Source organism: Falco peregrinus, chromosome 7 (assembly GCF_023634155.1).
Source record: "Falco peregrinus isolate bFalPer1 chromosome 7, bFalPer1.pri, whole genome shotgun sequence".
In the NCBI taxonomy this organism is placed as follows: Eukaryota; Metazoa; Chordata; class Aves; order Falconiformes; family Falconidae; genus Falco; species Falco peregrinus.
This window is the reverse complement of record NC_073727.1, coordinates 21,056,636-21,078,530: the sequence shown is the minus strand read 5'-3', so window position 1 is coordinate 21,078,530 and position 21,895 is coordinate 21,056,636.

Sequence of the window (21,895 nt, the reverse complement as noted above, 5' to 3'; positions counted from 1 at the left end):
GATGGAGTGCGGTCCTCATGGACACCAAGACCCAAAGACTCTGGGAAGGAGAACTGCATGGTATGAGGAGTACTATGCTGGTCCCTGCCACCCGGCACTGGAAGGAACAACTACGACAAGGCCGCATAACAGCTGTCCAGAAGATGGATCACAACCATTGTTGTAACAACGAACAAGAAAACTTGCACTTCAGGTGAACTTTCTTCATTATAATATCATTATAATACAAAACCACACCTCCTGGTCTGAAGCCACCCACCTCTAAGGCAAACCATGCCTCGGGCACTCCTCTTTGGACATACTGGTTACCTTGCTCAAGAAGGTGGAGATTGGCAACAATCCATGGGCCAGAGGAGGAGCAAGGTGTGTTGCTTGGCATAAAGGATGGCTCCTTAGAAACCCAACTTTGGAGATCTTCCCCACCAAGGATCACGACGATCAGAAGGACCGGCGGGATGGTGCCTGGACCTGGGACATAGGGACACCTTGGACCTGTGGTGGTAGCTATAATCCTCTTTCCTTTTCTTTTTACTTTACCTTTTCTTCATTTTCTGTCACTATCTATTGCATGCCACTTTATGGGCAAACAATAAAGTTGTGCTGTTTGATCGAAGCATAACCCCTTGGCGTGGTCACCTTGATTTTTTGCGCTTCAAGATCATAGTAAACGAACCATCGTGAGTCCACTGTGTGGACCGTGACAGCAGGCAATAACGATCCTGCTTCCTGCATTTTTTTCTGCAGTCACACAGCTGAAGCTGCGCGGGATTGTACCACAGGAATCATTCTTGGGAAAGAAGAGGTGCCTCTTCCCTCCTACCTCATCGGAACTGCTGTGCGTGGGTGCTGTGTAGCTCATCCAATGTTCCTGGAAAGCATCAGAGGTATCAAGAGTGCCCAGATCCGCTGCACTGTCTTACATGTGGTTGTTTCATATGAAGAGCGGGTATGGTCAGCATTCTTTGTAGCCATGGCGTGCTGGGTTTCAGAGCGCTTCAACCTGTCAATGGGGAACAGAAGTGAATGTAGCTTGTAGGTTTTGGTCATTGCCAGCACTGAAGTGACCACTCTGCATTACAGATGCAGTGCATGTCTACTTTGGGACCAGGAAAGTGCCTCTGTGCCCAGGAAACCTGTCAGATTTCTACTGAGTCATCAGGATCCCCACCCCCCCACCCCCCACCCCCCCCCCAAGTTCTGGGCAAGCATGCCCACGAAAGGTGAGTGGAAATGGAGATAGATGCAGTGGAGGACTGTTAGGATGATTGTGGGAATGCAGAGCCTTTTGTCTGTGAAAGAACTAGACCTTCCATGGAAAATGTCCTCATCCTGACTTCCGTGGGGGAACACATCCTAATTAGGGGCACGGGATTTCTGGCACCACAGATAAGTGGTTTTCTGCATAGCTCCAGTTAAAAGGATGAGTAGCCTCATAAAATCAAGTAAGATCAAGGCTAGTTGAAGTGACTGTAACGGGAGGGCAGCTTAACACTGCCTAGCCAAAGAACTGGAGTACATGCTGAGTCTGGTGAAAGGAGCAGGTTGTGGCATCTGCAAGTCCCTACTACTTGTCATCTCTTGAAGTGAATAAAAGCTCTTATTTCAATTGACATAATGAAGAATTCTGTGGCAGATTTTTCTGGCTTTAAATGAATGGCAGGGCATGTAAAACAAATGTGTGTAACATAAGAATATTTTAAAAATAGCAGATGGTTTGGCTGTTGACTGCAAGCATGATTTTCCATAGTAAATTCCACTGCAAGGGGGAACAAGGGAGACAGTCCCAAGAGTTTTTTTCTGGACTGTCTTATCCTAAAGATTTGCACTGGGTTTCCTGTCAGTGGCTTTTATTTGCTGGTGTTTCTCCTGACAGATGCTTTTTGGAAAGTAAGTGGTCTTTAATTCATCTGTGCTCAAATTTGCATGCCCTTAATGCAAAACAAATGCACTGATATCACCAGTGACAATGACTTAAGCTCAGTTCAGAGTTTTCTCGAGGATATTGAAATGGAAGATGAATGCCCAGACAAGAAAAATCCCACAACAGTCCTAAAGCAGTCATGGAAAAAATTATGTGGATATTTGGACTTTACATTTTAATGAGACTCTTTGGAAACCTTAAATCCATTTTCTTTTCCTCTTCTAGGCTTACAGGAGGGAGAAGACAATGATTGTAAAGAGAAAATTTGGCATTAATGTCAGTGAAGAAAAGGGTTATGCTAGAGTATTAAATTCCTTTGCAGATACCCTCTGCATGTAGTGAATAAGTAGAATTAGGTTTAAGAAACACTGTAAAATTAAACTGTATAAGATTACTTTTTTATGGAATATGCAGTAGTTGCCACAGAATAAATGTATGTTTTTCATTATATTTTTATTATGCATTTAAAGCACACTAAGGAGCACACAACCATCAAAGAAAAATAAACTTATTAGATTTAGCAAGTAATCATATCAGGTTTATGTATGGTTATATTTCTTGAAAACAGGAAAAGATGCATGTCAGATGTCCTTTCAGGTTATTTAGTAAGACATTTTTCTTTGGCAGAACAATATTAATGGCTCTTGTGCTATGTTCATGCTGTATTGCCATGAGCATTTTGCCTTTTTTATTGTAGTTTCTTGTAAGTGTGCCATTACAACTTGAGCAATCCAGTAGAGCATCTGGAAAAATATATTATTTTGATTTTTGTCTCTAAATGGGCATTAGTTTGTGTGTGAGCTTCTAAATTGTTTAAACGTTTAGGCAAACATTTGTGGTTTTGTGGGTGGTGTTGAAGAGTCGTTTCACATTGTCCTCCAGAAATGAAATTTGCGCAGTTAGGTGATCGTTTAACATTGGTTTGGAATATTTAGTGATCTAAGGCTGTTCTTCTCTTTCAGTTTCTCTTTCGTCGATAACGTGATTGTCATCTGTTCTTCATCAATGTTAAATCAGCCTCAGATTTTGGTCTCTGCCAGGCAAACCTCCACTGACTGCTTTCCCCCCTGTCCCCCAGCCCTGACTGGGGCTGCCTCCTACCCAAGCTCAGCGTTTTAGCTTCAGGACACCAGCTTGCCTCAGCTGGTTACTGGTGCTTTGGAAGCTCTGTGTGTCCTGGCTATGTGATTTATGTTGTTGTAGGACTGGTCCTTGGCTATCGCTTCTCAATATTGGGGGTGTGTCTGTATTTCAGTTCAGGAGGCTCTTGGACGTGTCTGCGCTGTATGCCATGTGTCGAGTACATCAGGCTGCCCACGCTTCAGGAAATGTATTGGCGACGGGTATTTTATTAGTGTTTGCATATATCTGAGTTCCTCTGATCAGTGTATTTTTTAAAAGGATTACATTTGCAATTGCTGGTCCAAGATGTTTGAAAACATCGCAAGCAAATTGCCCTTCAGTGATCTTCATCTCAGTCCTACAGCTTCTGAGCAGGGCTGCAGGGCGCATGGGTTTTCTTCCAGAGCCTGTGGTCCCCTCATGCCCCCAGCCCCCTAGTTCAGACACCATGACTAGAGGGGCAGGGGTGACCTTGGCCAGTTTTTGCATGGGTAAGTGGCCTCCCAAGAAGTACGCCTGAGTCTGGGCTTAATTACCGCCTGTCTGAGGCTTTATGGGCTGGTTACAAGGCAGATGTTATATTTTGATGATTTTGTATCAGTGCTAGAAGGAATTTAACATTGTCTAGACTCAGATAAAATACCCCTTTTGTTGGCCTAAGTAATACCATTGTAGTAAAGTTAATATGAGTATTGAATGGGCACTTTAATGGAAGCGCTGAAAGCCAAAAGGGCAATACTTGTTTTCATGCTGAGTCGCGACAGTAATTTTAGCAATGAGACTTGACATTCTCTGCCTAATAAGAGCAATGTTTATGCTCAAGTTGTGACACTCTTTATATGAAGGAAAAATAATGTTAAGCAGTAGTGTGTAGCTTTAGCAGCTTCACAGTTCCTACAGATGTCATAGTCCTTATTCATTTAGTTGACAAATGTCACTTCAGAAGCAAGTAATTTCTCTTAGTGGCAACCTGATTTATATTTGTGTAACACAATCCATCTTTTGGAAAAAGTGGACTTATTTTAAAGAATTGTTAATCTAAGATTCATTTCACTGAATATTTTGGGATTCCGTATTTTTATACCATCTATTACCAGAGCAACATCCTTGAATTTCTTTTTTTTACGGAAGCTCCTTCAGAAACTTTTCCATCATGTGTTAAACATTATAGGTATGTTAACTCCTGCATTATTATAGGAAAATTAGTTAAGGGTATATATGCAGTAGTGATCTGAGGCATCCTAGACAAGATGGAGCTCTGTTGCTCTGGGCAATGGGCATAGCTCAGAAGAGGCCACAGGCTTTGCACAGTAACAGTGACAAGGAGTTTCACTGATGAAACTTCCTTCACGCAGAGGTGAAGGATGCGGCATGGTGATTGATTGCTGTTAATCTGACTTAGAGCTCTGTGTTGGATACCTCTGTGACAGCCAACTCAAGTTTTTATTAGTTTGGTGCAAAAAGCCTGTGCATCTGTGAATTAAATTAACTCAGAGCTAGACTACACAGTTGGACAGCTTTTTGTGACCCACTGCGTACTTTATGCTGCATTTAATGTGGTACAAACTAAAATTTGTTACCGTCAAAGCATCTTCAGCACTTAAGTCTGGGAACATATTCAAAACATGAAGGATAGCCTTAAAAGCTACAAAGAAAAACAGTAAAAAAATATTGTGATGAATAGATCACTTCTTCCTCAAGCACCATTAAGGGGTTTTAGTTTTTGTATTTGCTTGTAACTTGGTCTCCTAGGAAAGCATTGTTCCTTTCTCGCTCCTTCCTTCTGCATGACTTCTGTGCTTTTTTGAAACATTTAATCAAAATCTGTGTCTAGTTGTACTAAGATGTTTCTGAAAGTTTTCAGAAAAATGACTACTGCTTTTGCAGCAGGATGTCTCTTTTTGCTGGGCTCAGTCAGCTGTGGGATTGCATGGCTTGAGTGTTTAAACAAAGATAAAGATACTACATTTCTTCAGATCTTCAGGAACATATGCTGTAAGACCAAGAAATGCCAGAGAAGGATTTAGGAAAATTACAGAAACAGACACGTCGTTGTTTATAGTACTGAGTTGTTACCTTGTTTTACAGTAGCATTGTACAAAATGTAAAGGGATTCCTTGTTTATTTGAATGAAATGACCAAGAAAGACTAGTAATCACAAGGGAGGAAATGAATTTACTAATTTAGAGATGTCTGCTTTGCTTGAGTGATAGGATACACCAGAGTGAGCGCAGTAATGTACAGCTGGCTTGTAAAAACAGTCATCCAAATGCTGCTTCTCCAGCAGAGTAAGTAACGTTCACTTGCTGCAGCCGCATTATTTGGCTGAAGATTCAGCTGAATTCTTATCTGCGACAGGTTAGCCTAGCTTGAGGCAGTGTTATTTCATAGAATTCTGGACTGATGAACAACTGGGAAAGTGTTTTTTCTAGATTCTCTCAGTGGTTCACATAGAACAGTAAAGACTTGTGGTTTATTTCCAAATGGGTATGATCCTCTGATAGACACTGTTTATTTGAGCATAACTTCACCTTAAAGAGCTGTCACCTCTTGGGGGGTCTTGGCCATCAAATAAAGGGAGAAAGGGTGATCAGCGTTTATAGAGACAATAGCTAGTGTTTATTTTCTCTTCCAGATGGATGGGATAGTACAGGTATGCACCTTTGTAGAAATGCTAGAAGATTTATTAATGGCTTTAAAATTTAATCTGTGCAGTCTTGTTTCATGAAAAAGTCTTCCCTCGTATTGTGCAAAGATCCTGTTTTCATGTCTCTGCTCATGTGTGACCTTTTGCTGTATGTTCAGTAGGGCTGGCCCTGGAGATGCGTGACAAAGGTGACTCCTGGTCACATTTGTGTGGTGTGTTAGCTGGCTGCTTACAGCTGCTTCCCCAAAACTGACTGAAGTTGTCATCAGTGAGCTTGGAGTGGTACCTAGTCAATATCTAAATATTGTTTCTTTTATGCTTTTGTTTGGGATGCCTATCATTATTTTCCCATCGTAAGCATCTGTATTTTTATATATAATTTTCTTGAGTAATTTAAATTAATTTTCAGAAATTGTCCAGCTCTTCATGTGGTTAGGGTACATGTGTAATTGTGTAGTTAGGACAGTTAATTGCACTGTTTAATGATGCTACATCAATTCCCTTATGAAGCATATTTAATGTGACAGACATGCACACAAGAAGTTTTGAAGGACCAGTTTCTCAGACAGTAGCTTCACGCCATCAAGAAAAATGACAGAAAAGCATTTGAACTGTATTGCAAGGTGATTCTAAACTGGCTCTGATCAAAAGTGTAAACTGGGTTTTCAAAAAAGGAAGTAAAAGAAAGTAAAAATTTGGCATTTAATGACCTATTTTAAACATTTAACCCTGACTAGCTCGACTGTATAAACAAGAAGATGGCAATTGCAGCAGTGCAGCTCCTTCCACCTGAGTTCCTGCTCCCTACACGGGTGATGCTGTTATGCCGGGTGCTGCTGCAGAGGGTAATTGGCTTTTTTGGTTGGTGACCCAGGGTAATGATAACTTTCACAAGAGAGGATGCCCCTTCAGAGCTGGAGGAGCATGACATTCAGTTGATTGAAGATGTGGCTGCCAGAGACTGAAAGTTCAACCTAGTGTCTGATTTTGATCTTTGCCAATGTTGGTGTGTGCTGTTGCCTGAAACTTGGGCAAAACTTGAGGCTGGCTTTAAATGAGTGGGTAAGAGGTCTTTTCCCTAAGCTGATAATGGGGCATGTTTAGTGCGTTTGAAGACCCCTGGTGGGTGTGAGCAAGGAGAAGAAGCACTAGTGTCATGACTGAACAGGATTGTGAGCTAAGAGACCATACAGAAGCCCAAGGAAGATGAGATGTCAGTGAGGGGGGAGTGATCAGTGGTGTCAAAAGCAATGGCAAGGCAGGAGGGAGAGGCTGGAGGAGTCAGGTGCAGAAACGTCAAGAAAAGGAATGTTTTCCTGTTATTCCCTTAAAGTTATTAGCTGTAACATTTCCAAAAGGTTAAGTTGAATCCATAGGAACAAAGATTAAGGGTGTTTGTGGAAGGCCTGAAAAGTGAACTCTGATGAAGAATTCCTGTATTATTTTTCTTGGTTCAGTGTTTTTATACAGATGATGCATTGTGTAACACTTATTAATGCTGAAATACTTTAGAATTCTGTCATAGCCAGTGCGATAACTTCTTTTTTTTTTTTTTTTTTTTTTTGAGGGATGCTACCATTTCACTGTTTTCCAAAATCTTCCCCAGAATGAATTTGTGCTGAATTATAGCAGTTTATGGATGCACATAAAGTAGCCCAGTGTGACACCAGCAGGGCCGCATCAGTCACAGCGAGGAGAGTGCCTCTGAGCAAGGCAAACCACAGAAGCAGCTTGTTTTGTTTCTGATCCTTGCAATCTAGTTTGCTGTTTCTTCAGAGCTGATGCTAATGGAGGGAAGGCAGGCTGTTGTGGGGAATGTTTGGCCTCAGTCCCTTTGGGGGTAGTAACTCCTTCCCCACCACATGGGATGGAATATTTGCCCCTCATTTGGAGAGGGTGGCGTGGCCTTGCTCCTGTGTCCCCATCCAGCTCTGCAGGGTCTAGTGAATAAATCTACAAGCCTGTTTCTCAGCAAGTGAAGGGGTTTGGTCCGCTTTGGGCGGCGAGGGGGAAATAGCCCCTTGTATTCCTTGTGCCTGGGAAGTGGCTGTTGGCTCCCAGCTCTTGAGTGGTAGCTCCTGGTTAGAGCAGCGTGCTCTGCTGTTGAATCCAATGTGTAAATTCACCTGGGGTGAAATTCTGCCATGCACCTTTCTAAAGCCTTCAACGTGAGCGGTGTGCTGTGCTGGTGCTCCAGTAAAGTGTGGGGAAGGGGAGGTTTATTGAGCTCAGTGGCCCATGGGCTATTTTTTCTCAGCAACTGAGAACACCTCTGGCCCATATGGATTGGAAAATACTGGTCAAACTCATTATCATTTGAATGCTGTTTTCTAACTCACCTTCTAAAGCTGAGTCAAAGATTTCCTTTTATTCCTTTGTCACATAAAATTGGTGTTATTTTAGGGCCTAATGGCCTCTAATCGGTGGACCTTGGTGTGCCTGGCTGCATGCAGGCAGAGCAGGAGTAGTCCTTTGCTCCGGCGCAAACCTACAATTTAATGGCAGAGATGGATGTGGGATAGTGGAAGGAATATAGCATGTAAGCAAGATGACTAATGTGGAATCAAAATTATCTCACTGTCTTCAAGTACTTAAAGAATCACAGGATTAAACATATGTGCTTTAAAGCTACACGTGTGGGTAAGGGCTGTTCTAAACCGGGCTAAATAATGCACCTGCTTGCTGTCTTGGATTGACACCTCCAGGCATGGACGCATGGAGTGTATTTTGAGGTTTCGTATTTTTTTTGGCTTCAGTTTGACAGAATGTGTTTGAGAAGGTTAACATTGCGTACATGCTGGGTGGGCTTTCTCCCCTTGAAAAGCTGGTTTGAATTAATGTCTCCAAAGTGTGAAGAGGGTTATAAAATGCATTGTACGACCGTGGTGATGTAGCTGATCCTGTCACTTATGGTAAGCTTCTGTTCCAGACCTCGGAAAGGGTGTTGTGTGCTCTAAACTGGCCTGTTCCTTAGATTTTTGGGGTGGAAAAGTTTGACATCATTTGTCCAAAAGCAGAGTCTACAGACGTCACCCATCCTCCTGGCTCCTTAAGCATGTAGGCTACCAAAGGCATTCGGTACTATTTGTGTGATCTCTAATGAGGATAACAAAGCAGAAAGAAAAGGAATTATTTTGCGTTACTCTTAGAAGCCAAAATATGATTGGATTTTCTTCTGCCTTAGGATCTGCAAAGTAGTTACTAGAGACTTCAGTGCAGTATTAAAGACACAAACAGTTTTGATAAAGTCTTCTTTTCCCCATGGAATTTGTAGTAAACAGAGATAAATTGTCTCATCTGTTTTCTGTTTATTAACCAGGACTGTATTAAATTAAGCTCCTCTAGTACTGGTGTGAGATGGACATATAATCACTACAGCTCTATTTAATAATTTCTCTGCCAAAATGAGCTCATAGGCAGCGAGACTTGAAGAATTTACAGGCTCCATGTTGGGCCATGTGTGTGTGCGTGTGCAGAGATGCTCTTTAAAGAGTATAGCTTGGGAATATCTGCAAGAAAGCTCTTTTATTCTCTCCTTTTGGTGGTACTTGTCTCTCACCTACAACTTTGATACAATGTGATCATTTATTACCATTTTTTGTGCAGAGAACTGTTTTCTGAAACAAAAATGGATTTTTGTCTAAATGAAATTTTTTAGAGCTGTGGTATCAGGTTGGAATGCAGCTCTGGAGGCTGTCTGGATCCGTTCTCCTGCTCAGAGGCAAACAGCCAGGTTGCTAAGGTCGCATCTAGTTGAGCTTTGAGGTTCTCTAATGCTGGAGATCACACAGCTCGGGGTAACCTGATGTAAAGCTGCAGGTTTTGTTGGAAGAGTCATCTAGAGAATGGAAGAACCCCTAAGACAGGTTAGAAATGCACTGTGGTTTCATGTATTAATTTTAAGTTTAGGTAGCACCACCCTCACTGGTTTTGCTGTCTAAAAACTGCGTAGTTTTGAACAACCTGTTTCAGAAAACAGTAGGTACTTGGAGAGGTCCATGTCCCAAAACTGGTTGGTCCTTTTTGGCTTGTCTGTAATCACTAACTTATTTCAGAGTAGCACACAGGATTCAAAGAGTACTTTAGTTGTATTAATGTGGTAGATTCATTTGATAGAGTTAACTTTAATCCTTTGTTCAAACACCCACCTATCCACCCCCCTGCAAACAAACTACCTTTGTCACTTTTCCCATATCACATTTTTGAAGCTTGCATTAGCATTTAAAATATGGCTTTTCATTATTGTAGGCTTTCCATTCATTACCAGCCTTTGCTTGGGAGGGTACTAGGGCAACATGTGTTTGTTATTGCTCAAGAGCAATCTGTTTTGTTAAACTTTAATGATATTTCAACAGCTCTCAGTAGGCTTGTCAAAACCATGTAGCAATGCTTAGGTACTCAGGAATATCCAACTTGTGACAATAATCCTTTGAAGATGGAAGTGCTTGTCTCCTATGAAGGAGGTGGGTAGCAAAGATCTTTTATTTCACCACCTCATGGTCATGGAGAACAAAGCATTTCTTAGAGCTGCACTTAAGAAGGGGTAAGTAGTGTCTGTACTGCTGTATGCAGAGTTTTGTGTACTTTAACACAGCCATATGGTTGTGACCTGGGTGATGCTTTCTCAAACACGTACTCTTCAGCATGGCTTGTAGGCTGCTGTTCCACTGACAGTCTTGCAGAGATGTAGCCAGCTTTCATCCCTCTTTCATGTACAGGAGCGTGCAAATCCTGCCCATGATAAACATTTTGTGATGCCTCTGAATATTTAGGCTGTTGCAACTGCAGAGTAGAAACTGACTTCAGTTCTTCTGCTTTGTGCCTTTTAAGTGCAGGCAAGTATTCTAGTATTGGTGGATGACTTCTCAGTAAGGTTTCTTTGTGTATTTTGGGTTGGGTTTTTTTGGTTAGTTGGTTGGTTTGGTGGTTTATTTTTTTCTTTTCCCTAATCACTTTGTTCTCTTCTTGTAAAACAGCTTTGTAAAATTAAATGTAACGTACTGGCAGCTTGATGATCCTCATTGTGCTAATTATATTTCCTTTGCTGGAACACCTTTCTCTACCTTCCACAAGCCATATGTGTTTAGTAACTAAACTAGACAACAGTTTCTGAGTCAAGGAGCATAATTTTCTGCAGTATGGAACTCTGACAGTGATCATCTTGGGTAACACTGTGATAATAATGATAGTCCATTGCTAAGTGCCTTCTAGAAATGATTGAAACCAAATTCTTCATGGAGAGCTTGCACTCTAAATCAAAGCTGATGCTTAGAGGGAGGTCCTGTTCAAGAAGATGCCATTGCTGCAGAGGTGATGGCTATATTATACTAATATCTGTGTTTTTTCTGTAATTCACTTTCAGGCACACTGCAGAACTACAGAAATAAGTGAGTTTAAATGAGACAGAGGCTCTGGTTTGACAGAGCAGTGTAGGGAATACATGCATATTAATCCTCAGGGTTACTATTGACTTGAATCTTTTAAGTAGTTTATATTGCAAGTAAACATTACACAGCTGGTATTTATAGTTTACAACTTGCATTAAATGTTGCACATGCAGAATTTAAATCAGCTGTTCATTGTTCCTCATGTTTGTGTGCCCACTTGTGTGGCAATACGGGTGGTATTTGTTATGTACCCTGGGAATAGAACAGAACATAAGCATATGTTGCAAGAAGGAGGTTTATATCCACTTATAACCAAAACGTTGTAAGTAGGAGGCATAGGTAGTCACTGAATTTTGTAGAATCCCTGTATCTCCCTGTCCCTGGATTTTTTTGAGGTGATGATGGTGTGTTTTGGTTTTTTTTTTTTTAAGAACAAGTTGTGCTGGCATACCTTAAGTATAGCTGATTTTGCTTTGTGTCACTGTGGTGGACTGGTGAAATGTTTTAGACCTATTTTTTTATCATGATATGACAATTTTATGCATATAAGCCCTCTAGGAAATCTTTGTGGGAAGTGACTTAAAATGTTTCAGTTTTTTAATACCTATCACATGATTAGTAAATATCCAGAGTGATCCTTTTACATGTGCTATGTTTATACAAAATGTTACTGGCATGTTGACCCATTTGAAATTGTTCCATTCGGTGTTTATATTGTTACTGATACTGGGGGTTTTTGTGTGTGTGTTTTGTCAGCTACTAAAATGTGATTTAGAAATCCAATACTACTAATGTGCTGAAGAAATACGGCTATATTCACTGAACAGGATGATAAAATAATGTCAAATAAAACTGGGGAGAATATTTTATAAGAATGTAAAAGTTTTCAGTAATACTAGATACAAGCATTTTCATTGGGTTTCACAGTGTTATGATAATAGTCATAATTTTCTTCAATGCATTTTCTTTTAGTGAGAAGAAATTGTAATGCTGGATCCTCTAATTTTAGACAGTTTATGTACAGCAGGCTCTGAATCAATGGCCGGTGCATCAGGAAGATGTATGCATTTGTAAACTCTGTGGGGATGTTCCTGAAGTCTGCTCATTTCCTTCTTCTAAAAGATGGGTCCTTTTCTTGCCCATCTGGTGCCTGGGGCTGTATTCCATCATGAGCACTGTATTGTTGTTGATTAGCTTACATTTTCTTGGAATGGAAAGTGGAAAAGTGGTTTGTTTTAGTCACAGCAAAATGAGGATGATGGGAGGATGAGATTACGTAAAGTTAAACAAGCACACATATATACATGCATGCTAAATTTGTAAGTGTCTTGTTTTCATGGCAAATGAAAATTGTGAAGTGAGAAAGAAGAATCACAAAAGCTACATCAAAACAGCATGGAATTATATTGTGAAATGGATTATTTATTTTTTTTGGGGGGGGGGGGGGGCGGGGGCAGAAAGGAAAAATTTTAAGATACCAGACTTTCGAAACCAGTTACTTGGGAGAACAGAGAGAAGTACAAAGCTGACACAATTACAAATTATAACCTCTTCAGATAGTTACATATTTCCTAACAAACCTGCCATCTCTTCATTATCACAGACACACTCATTAACTGAAATATTTATTTGGGATTATGGGAAGTTTAAAAATGCAACAGCTGCTTCATTTGGGTTTTCCATTCTGAAGATGTGATTTATTTAATGTTAATTTCTGATGCCTACTGCAGTTGATAAGAGCTCAATGCAAAGATAAGGTAGCATGGTTCCGTTAGCTGGGTAAGGACGTGAGCTGCTGGAAATTAACGTGGTTTCTGGAGTAGAAATAAAAGATGCAAACTGTGGGTCGGGAGTGTGGCCTGTGTGTACTGCACTGCTGCTTCACATCGCTGCTTTTCAGCAGCAGTCTGCGGACAGCTTTGAGGATAACTGCAGAAAACAGCTACGAGGAACACACTTGTGGGATCTCATATCCAACTGGAAAATTTTTAGGAACTATAAACTTGTGAGATTAAAACTGTTATGGTATTATGGTAATTTGTGTGTATGTACCTGAGAAACATGCATTCTGCCAGTTATAGTAGCATGAAAGTATCTTTTTCTCTAAAGTTGGATGCAGCTTGTGTGAACACCAGATGTTGGGCAGAGCAGGTGGGAACAGGACGGATCCTGGAGTCCTGCTGCTCATACTAAGGCAACTTTCCTAAGGATCAGGGCACTGCAAAAAGCTTCCTAACAATCTCCTCTTCCCCCCTTTTTTTCCAGCAACAGCTCCTTTATTTAAGAGAGCCAGGTTTGTTTTGCAGTGCTGCTCCTTGTGCAGCCAACAAAATATTATTGGTATAAGCTCATGATCAAATGCAGCACAATAAGCAGTTTAGTGTGTTACTGTTTGTCAGCTCATTTGGGGTAACTAGCCAAGTGTGCCCACTTTGCACAGCTGAAATGCAAAGCAAAGCACACTGGCTAAGCAGAGAGGGGGAAAGCAATCGAGCTGCTGCCTCTGCCAGCTTTGCACATTGTGCGAACAGCTGTGTTTGAAATGACCCGCCAGTGAGCTGCAGCTGCACACCTGGGCTGCTGCCCCTCCTGCAAAAACAGCAGCGAGGTCTCCTTAAATCACAACCTCATGGCTGACATGCAAAAGGGGGATCTATTTACTTTAACAACATGAGTGTTGTAGGGGAGGTCAGGCCTCATCCCTTGCTGGAAAGCCCAGGGTGGCTCTCGGTGTTGTAGGTTCTTTCCTGGGGGTGGGAATTGGGTGGATGAGAGGATGCTGTGGAACATTTCCGTGCAACCCAACCATAAGAATCAGTTTTCAGCACTCTGGGTTCGTCATTTGGTGAGTTGGGCTTCTTGAAAATGCTGCAAGCTGGGAGACTGCATGTTAAATCCTGTTTCCATAAGGTGAAGGGCAAGATGGCTTGTTAGTTCAGCACGGATGCAGTTTCAAGATTTATTAAGGTCCTCCTCCCTGAGGCCTGCCATGGGGATGCGCATAGGGTCTACACCTCAATGAGGCTGCCACACATGGAAGTCTGTTCTTTCCAAGTTCATCCAAGTCCTGTTCTTTCACCTATGTGCTGAGTTTGATACATCTGGAATGCTCAGTAGTTGCCAGAGAACGGGGATTTCTGCCATAGAAATCTGACAGAATGTATAGAAATTAAATATAAATGATGATGAGTGGTCTGTGTTCTCAGGTGGCGTAGCTTCATTTCCATCCGTGAGTCAGAGCTTAGCAGAAATTCTGCTCCCTGCATTTTATTTTATGTTTTTAAATAGGAGTGGGAGCCTGACTTTTCTTCCCAAATTATGAGCTGCCTTTTGATCAGAAAGGTAGAAGTTCGCGTAAAAATACCGTGATTTTTTGGCATCTTGATAAAAGAGACACCCTCTCTGAGGTTTTTTAAAGATCCCCTTCAATAAAAAATAAAAAAGGCAACATGCAATTAATTTCAAAATGCTGAGCACTTTTTGAAATCCAACTGGTTATATCTACCTCTTCTATAGACTGAGATGACTATAACTTCTTAAAACTACAGGTCTTGGAAGCTCCTATTAAAGAGATGTACTTAACTAGGAAAAAGAAAAATTAACAGGATGTCTCTTTAGATGAAGCAGAAGCAAAAGGCACCTAGCAAAGTGAGTGGTAAAGTTCCTGTATAATTGCCAGTAAAAGTCTCTACTTGTTTCGCATACTCCACTTGAAGAGTAACAGGCTTTTTTAGCTCAATACATCATTTTCCTGTTGGCATGATTTTGATGTTGTACAAGCTTGCAGACTGTAGCTGACAAACATCAATATTATCATCGTTGTCTTTACCTTCTGCAGTGGCTGAGGCCTGGGCATCTCAGGGGTGTCGTTGTTTGGTTGGCATCTTGTTTATCTTGTCTGCAGTAAGCCTCCCACCGGGCCCTGTCCGGAATATTCAAAGACACCAGAATAGTCTCTTGCTGTCTTATGGACCTTTTCATGTCTCTGGCATACAGAACACACATACACTGTTTGGAAGAGGGTGGCATAGGAAAACGATCATTTATTGACTCTACAAAATAAATTTATAGCATGGTTCATGTGTGGCAATACCAAGGAGTAAAAGCAACAAGATGACCTAAAGTGTCAGAGCTGGAGGAGCTAGTAATATTTTTTGTATGTTTAGTAGCTTTGGAGCTTTGATCTGAAACTAAGGTACATTTTTTTATGACCAACACAGGCATGGTAGGTCAAGTGTTACACCAAAGGGACATCTTTTTATCTTACAGAATGCTACCTTCTTTTCTCTCTAGGCAGTTTCCTCTGTTTAGATTACTACTGGAAATTGCTACTTCAAAACTTACTTGTGATGAATGGGTTAATTGAAGGTAATACTATTATACCTAAAAGACGTGAGTCTGACTATTTTTGAAGTGTTCTTTCTGCAGTGCTTGGTCTGAGAGCTGGTCCTGGATGATGTGTGTTCTGCCGCCGGCAGGCGAGCTGCCTGCGGGATAGCTGCAGCGCCGCAGGTGTGGGAGCAGAAGCGTGTGGGTGCAGGACAGTGCCCTGTGCTGCTTCTGCCCTTGGGGCTGCACTCAGTACGTGGCACTGCTGTGTGCGGTGGGTTTGCTGACAAGCAAGAATTTAGCAACTGAAGAGACGGAGCTATCGCACAGGTTGCGGAAGGTGGTGGGAGAGGAAGCTTAGCTGCGCAGCAGGGGATTCTATTGCCTCTTTTACTGCCTGGTTAAAATATTTTTTTTACAGCAGAAACACTCCCTGGAGGCTGAGCTGTCAGAAAGGATTTCTGTCTGCTCCACAGCATTCTGTGGTTGTGTTGTGTAGGTAACGGTAAAACTTAGACTGTGTCTAACACTGGCGTTGTCTTTGCTGGAAAACCTTTTTTGGATAGCAGCTACCACTCCTAAAGGAAGAAGAAAAAAAAACCATCACAACTTATTTAGGTGAAAATTTTTGAGTAGGTTTGATATAGGTATACAAATCTGGAAGAGTGCTGGTAAGAGTTTGATTATCAACTGCCAATTCAATTGCAACAGCAGTGCACAAAACAAATAGTGTCATTGCTGTGTACAGAATGAAATATGACATTACAAAGCATAGCAGGGGATAACTTGCTTTGTACCTATCATATGTAATATTAGATAGCATTCAGCAAATATTTTATAAAGTTTGATTATGTTTATATTAGGGTGGAAGAGAGGAAGGGTAATCTGGAGAAAGGGGGAAATGTATGGTTTTAAAAACCAACCAACCAAAAACCAGACAGCAAACCCTGAAAACACAAACTGACTTTCCAGTTTGCATTGACAAAACTTACTTCAGAGAATCAACAAACAGGACTCTATAAACTGTAAAATGTCTGTAGGGAATATTGTACCAAACCAACTGTAAGTGTTTATGTTAGTCATAATAGTTGTTGACACTGGCAGGTTTGTGTACTTGTCTGTCTTTTACTGCCTGGAAATAAAGAAAAGGTAAACGTATTTTTGATGGTGTTGGAAGAGCTGGAAATGGCAAAAGGTGAACTGCTGTAAGCAAACTTGTATCTCAAGCTGAGGAAGCAAACTAGAAATGCTGACGTGACCTTGGTGTTGACTACAGAGGGAAGCATCTAGAAGTAAAATAAAATACCTGATGTGTGCACAGAGGAGGGAGGAATCAGTTCTTTTCACTAGTGTGTCAGAGCTGCAGGGCTGTTTTGCTGCTGGGCACAGGCGTGAGTAAGAGTTGGCGTGTCTGGCTCAGACCCCTCGCTGTGCAGGGCCAGAAAGTTGCCTTTGACATAAACTGGGGTATTGCTCCCATCAGTACCGTGGCTGTAGCTGCCCAGGCAGGGAGTGGATTCTCTGCTCACTTCCCCATGTTCAGTGTGTTGGTGCGGGGGCCAGGGCTCGGCTGCCCACGAGAGGAAGGTGCCTTCCCAGGCGGTTCAGTCTAGTGTGTGAGAAATCTGAAAAATCCAGGCTGTTGACAAGCCATGCGTCCATAGCTTTCACATAAGCGGAGCGTGAATATTAGCCTGTCAAAACCACATAAGAAAGAAATTGACCTCATTTGCAGGTAGCTAACAAGAAACTCCTTCTCATGCTCACAATATTATGAACATTTGTTGTTCACAGATGCCATCAGGTGTGAGACAAACTTTATATACCTAGGAAAAATCACTTTTTCATTTTCCTCACACAGTTCTTCCATTGTCACTGTATCAAAATGTGAGTGGAACAGACAAATCCTGCCTGCCTGCCTTCATGGTTGGGTTTGGGCTACTTTGTAAGTTGAGTTGTCCAAAACAGACTTTGCATTCAGGGCATTGCCTAGGTGGACCCTCGGATACTGAACAGGAATTTAATTCAGTGGGAGCACTAACACAGACTCCTTCTCCCAACTGGCTGATGCTTATATCAGACCCATACAGACCTAATAACAGACTGTAATAACGCAACCTCTGCTGTGTTTGACAGAAATTGGCCTGCAAATAGGCAGGAAAGCTGAGAATGCCTGTGGGCATAAACATGTGCAAAGAGATGGCATCGCCTGCATTTCCATGGGAAACAGGCAGAATAGTTCTCTGGTGTTTGGAGCATCAGGGGATTGAGGAAGGTGACAGGCAAGGTTTGAGTGGGTTGCTGAGGGTAAGCGGTTTGCTCAGTTACAAGAGATTCTTCCCCCAGACCAGGAGTGTGTTTGGGCTCCAGGGGATGCTGCTGGTTCCAGAGTGCCCAAGGAGGTTGGTGCCTGTGGGACCTGTTGATAAGGTGATATAAATGGTCTTTTGCTTCAGCTGCTGAAGAGGACAGTTCAGCAGATGATGTTCAAATGGAGCTGAATTCAAATCTTTGGATGTTCTTTCACCCTGAAAGAGAAGACAAACCATTTTGTGTCACATTGAATGAAATGTTTCATAAGCACCGATGTGTGAGAAAGCAGTAGGCGTGAAAGTTCACTTTTCTGTTGTTACACTTTTTGTCCATTAGGTTTCTGGACAGGGAACCTGACAGAAGAACCTAGATGAGCAATTCTGAAAATAATTACATCTTCTCAGCATTTTTTTGAGGATGGATCACCCTTGGGATCCTTTAGTTTAAGCATTTACTGGGAGTTGGGCTTGATCCTTATGGGTCCCTTCCAACTTGAGATATTCAATGATTTACTTTTTGAAATACTGACGCATAACCTAAACTCTCATGTTTCCCCTGATGTTATTGCTGATAAACATGAAGCAACCTGAGGCAGGAGGGCTACGTTTGGATAGACAGCTCTGGCCATGTGGAATTACAGAAGGGGAGAGATGGTGAAGTTGAGATCTATAGGGTAAATCCCCTCTATACTTCCCATATGTCTGTTATCATATCACTGCTAATTTTTTTTCCCAGATAAATTGTTGGTTATGGTCATCGAAAATATTATAAATAGCAGTTGGGACATCTAAAAATGAAGATGGTAATTCTGTAGCTACTGGTTGGCACTTTGAAGTGATATGTGAAATACGAAGATTAGCAGAATTAAATATCAGATTTGCCATTAAAATATTGTTTCTGAAAAGCTTAAGATACAAACAGATGCTTAATTACAGAGAAAAAAGCATTTTTCATGTCTTGAATGGAAGTGGCCAGACTGAGTCTGTTTGACTTAGAGGGAGCAAAGTAGTTTAAAACAGAAATGTGAAACTTAGTTGCAATGGGTTGAGTATAAATGGATCTACTTTCTGTAAATAAGTCAGTATTGAAAGAGCTTAAAAAAAATACTCCCTTGATACCAAGTGTTTCAGAACCCAACATCAATTCATTTAAAATATTGAAAGTCTTTTGTGATCAGTCCTATAACCTATGGTCACTGAGCATATTCAGGATTTGTAAGATTGATCCCAAAATGGCATAGAAGAACAAAACAAAAAGTAGAAAAAAAATTAGACATCATAAGATGCCAGAGCAAAGAGTTGCAGACTTGAAAAATGTGTCCAGATGTGTACAACCCTAGCAAGACTTAAGATAATAAAGTAGAATTAGTCAATTCTGAATCATCCATATAGCAAATAGTATTTCAAAGCATAGAAATAGCAGCTGAAGGCACCCCCTGAGCTGGGTTCCCTTCTAGTTCAAACAAAGACATGATTCTGTGCACCTACAAAAATATATTTTAAAATAAGGCGGTGCTTGAGGAGGAAAGTAAGTCTTACACAGTGTATTTCCTTTGTTATCTGGGGTTTTTTTGTGCTTAATGTGCAGTTGCACATGACAGTGCTGAGGTCACAGATTTTTAATGGTTGAGTTTATCCTATATCAGAAGAGCAAATCTTTCAGCTCTGTCATTTGCCCATTTAAGCTACCCCGATGGAAATGATTGTTCTTTCAGTACTTGAACAAATAAGCAACTCAAAGGTTTGCCAGTAGACTGACTTTGTTTGTGCCATTGCACTTGACTAGCTAAGAAGTCAGCTTCCTCTACGCAAGTGTTTTAGTTTTGCTTATTTTAATGCTAGGCAGAACTGCAGGAAAATGTATTGTCTTTAATTAGGTGGAACCAACATCATTCAAAACACAGATGCACTTTCAGGCTTAGGTCTGATAGAACTATCAGTCTGAAAGCTTATCCTTTTTTTCCAGGTGTCTCAGCAGTTTGAGTATCACCTCTCATCTCTCCTTCCCGAGCCTTGCTTCTCTTGGAGGTTGTTTCACAGCATTAGTCTAGTTATTACTTTGTACATGCATGTCTAAGTAGGAACCCAGACTTTTCTAAGGCGTTGCAAGGCTGTGACACATCCTACTAGTTCTGCAGTGCTTGTTCTGTGAGATGCACCTCATGTTGAGCCTTCTGCATCCTGGCTGAGAAGCCCCTGGGTGCAGATTATTTATAGGTTTGAGGGGTCAAGACTTGATCCCATACCAATATGTGCTGTTGTCATTCTGACTAATTCCCCAGATAGGATCCTAAACTGGTGTAAATTAGTGCAGCTGCAATGACGCTACCTCAGTTGAAACTATGAATAGGGTTTTTTTTAGAGAAATATTATTACTTATCTTGAGATGCCACAAGGCTTAGAAATATAAGGTACCTCCACACAGTGCAGTCAGATGCAAACTCTTTTCCTAAACTCCAAGTGAACCAATGTGACCCATGCTCCCATGAAAAAGTAATGCTGCCTTCCTTTTTTTGCAGTTGATAATCTCAGTTTCTTAGCAGAACATATGAGGTCAAGCACAGAGCTGTGGTAAATGCGGCTGTACTGTTTCAGAGTCCGCACTGGCTTGTCCAGGGAGTTTGGAGTATGGCCAAAATGAACGCCTTACAGACCTACCTGTTTTCACTGATATATTATCTTCATTTTCTGCAGAAAACAGGCTCGCATACTGGCTCCGTTGTCATGAGATAAAATTTGCTTTTATTTATATCTTAGCTGCATGACCCAGCAAGTCTGCTAGCTATTGCCTGTCACACATAATTCAAAGTAAATAAATCCCATGATAGTTAATCATATATTGGACACAAATTCTTTACAAATTCAAACAGAATGTTCCCTTTTTTGAAGGTTTAGCAATGGGGGAACTTGAAACCAGAGTATTTGAGCTGAGTGTCAGGTTTAATTTTCACTTACTAAGAATATTAGTTAGGATTATATTTATTTAAGGAATTTGACATTAAGAATTTATTCATAGCAAATGCAAGTACTTTTGAAACCTTCATTCTCTGTTGAAACAAAATGTGCTGTGGAGTTATTAAGTGCTACTCTGAGCTTTGAATTTCAAATAAGATTTGGGTTCAAAAGCATCCCAGTGGACTGAAGAGTGGATGGAAGAGAGCAAACATGGATCGGCTGTCTGACCTTGAACAAGTGACTTCAGAGCCTAACACTTCAGGTTGCACCTTGATCTGTGCAGTAGGGATAATTACACTTAGCTGCCTTTGTGAAAATGGAACCAGGATTAATTTTTATTCTCCGCAGCATAACTTCAGAATACCTTTGTTTGTGCCAGAAGAAGTATATAAAACCACTTTTGCAGTTAGTCTTGTACGTTGAAAGTGGTGAGTCTAGATTTGATCCTTGATTCTACCACAATTTTCCTGGGTGATTTATGACAAGATCAGGTGTCTTTCCCCGCCCCCCCCCCCCCCCTTAATCTTTCCCTTTCTTGTGCCTGGAAATTGTGGAAGGAAGGGAGATGGTTGGACACAATGTGTGAGAGCAAAGATACCGTATTTTTGATATCCCAGGCATATTAGTGTTGAATCCACTTCACCTTGTAGTTTTGCACTTCAGTGACCTCCTTTATGTTATTACAGTTCAATTAAAAATAAAAAGACTTCTCCTCCCCCTTCAGTATTAGTTAAATTCTCTGTATGCTGGTAGGTTAAATGGGTATTGAACTGCTATCTTTAAACAGCAAGGTCTGGGGAGAAGCCAGGAGCACACTGTCAAATTAAGGCAGTTGCCTGTGTAAACCGCTGCCCATAAATCAGATTCTCTGTATACATAACAATTGTTAATTGAATAGTTACCTAAATTTCATGTCTTAATTTTTTCTTCAGGAAATGCATTGTGTTTACTTGGAAGTATTGGATTTTTGTAGCATTTTTGATTTAACAAATCTGAAGGTGCAATATGCGTGCTAGCAGGTATGCAGAAACTTTCAGGAGCTCATGGTTGAGGCTTAGAAGTTGTCGACAGGAGGGTGATAATGTGCATACAGCAGTGCCAAAACCTCTGTCAGAGCCATTTTGTGTGGCAGTGGTTAAGGCAGTGTTCCGGTTGAGGGTTGTGTTGGTCAGAGGCTGGATATGGTTTGGCAAGTCAAGAAATAGGACCCACTGAAATCTCT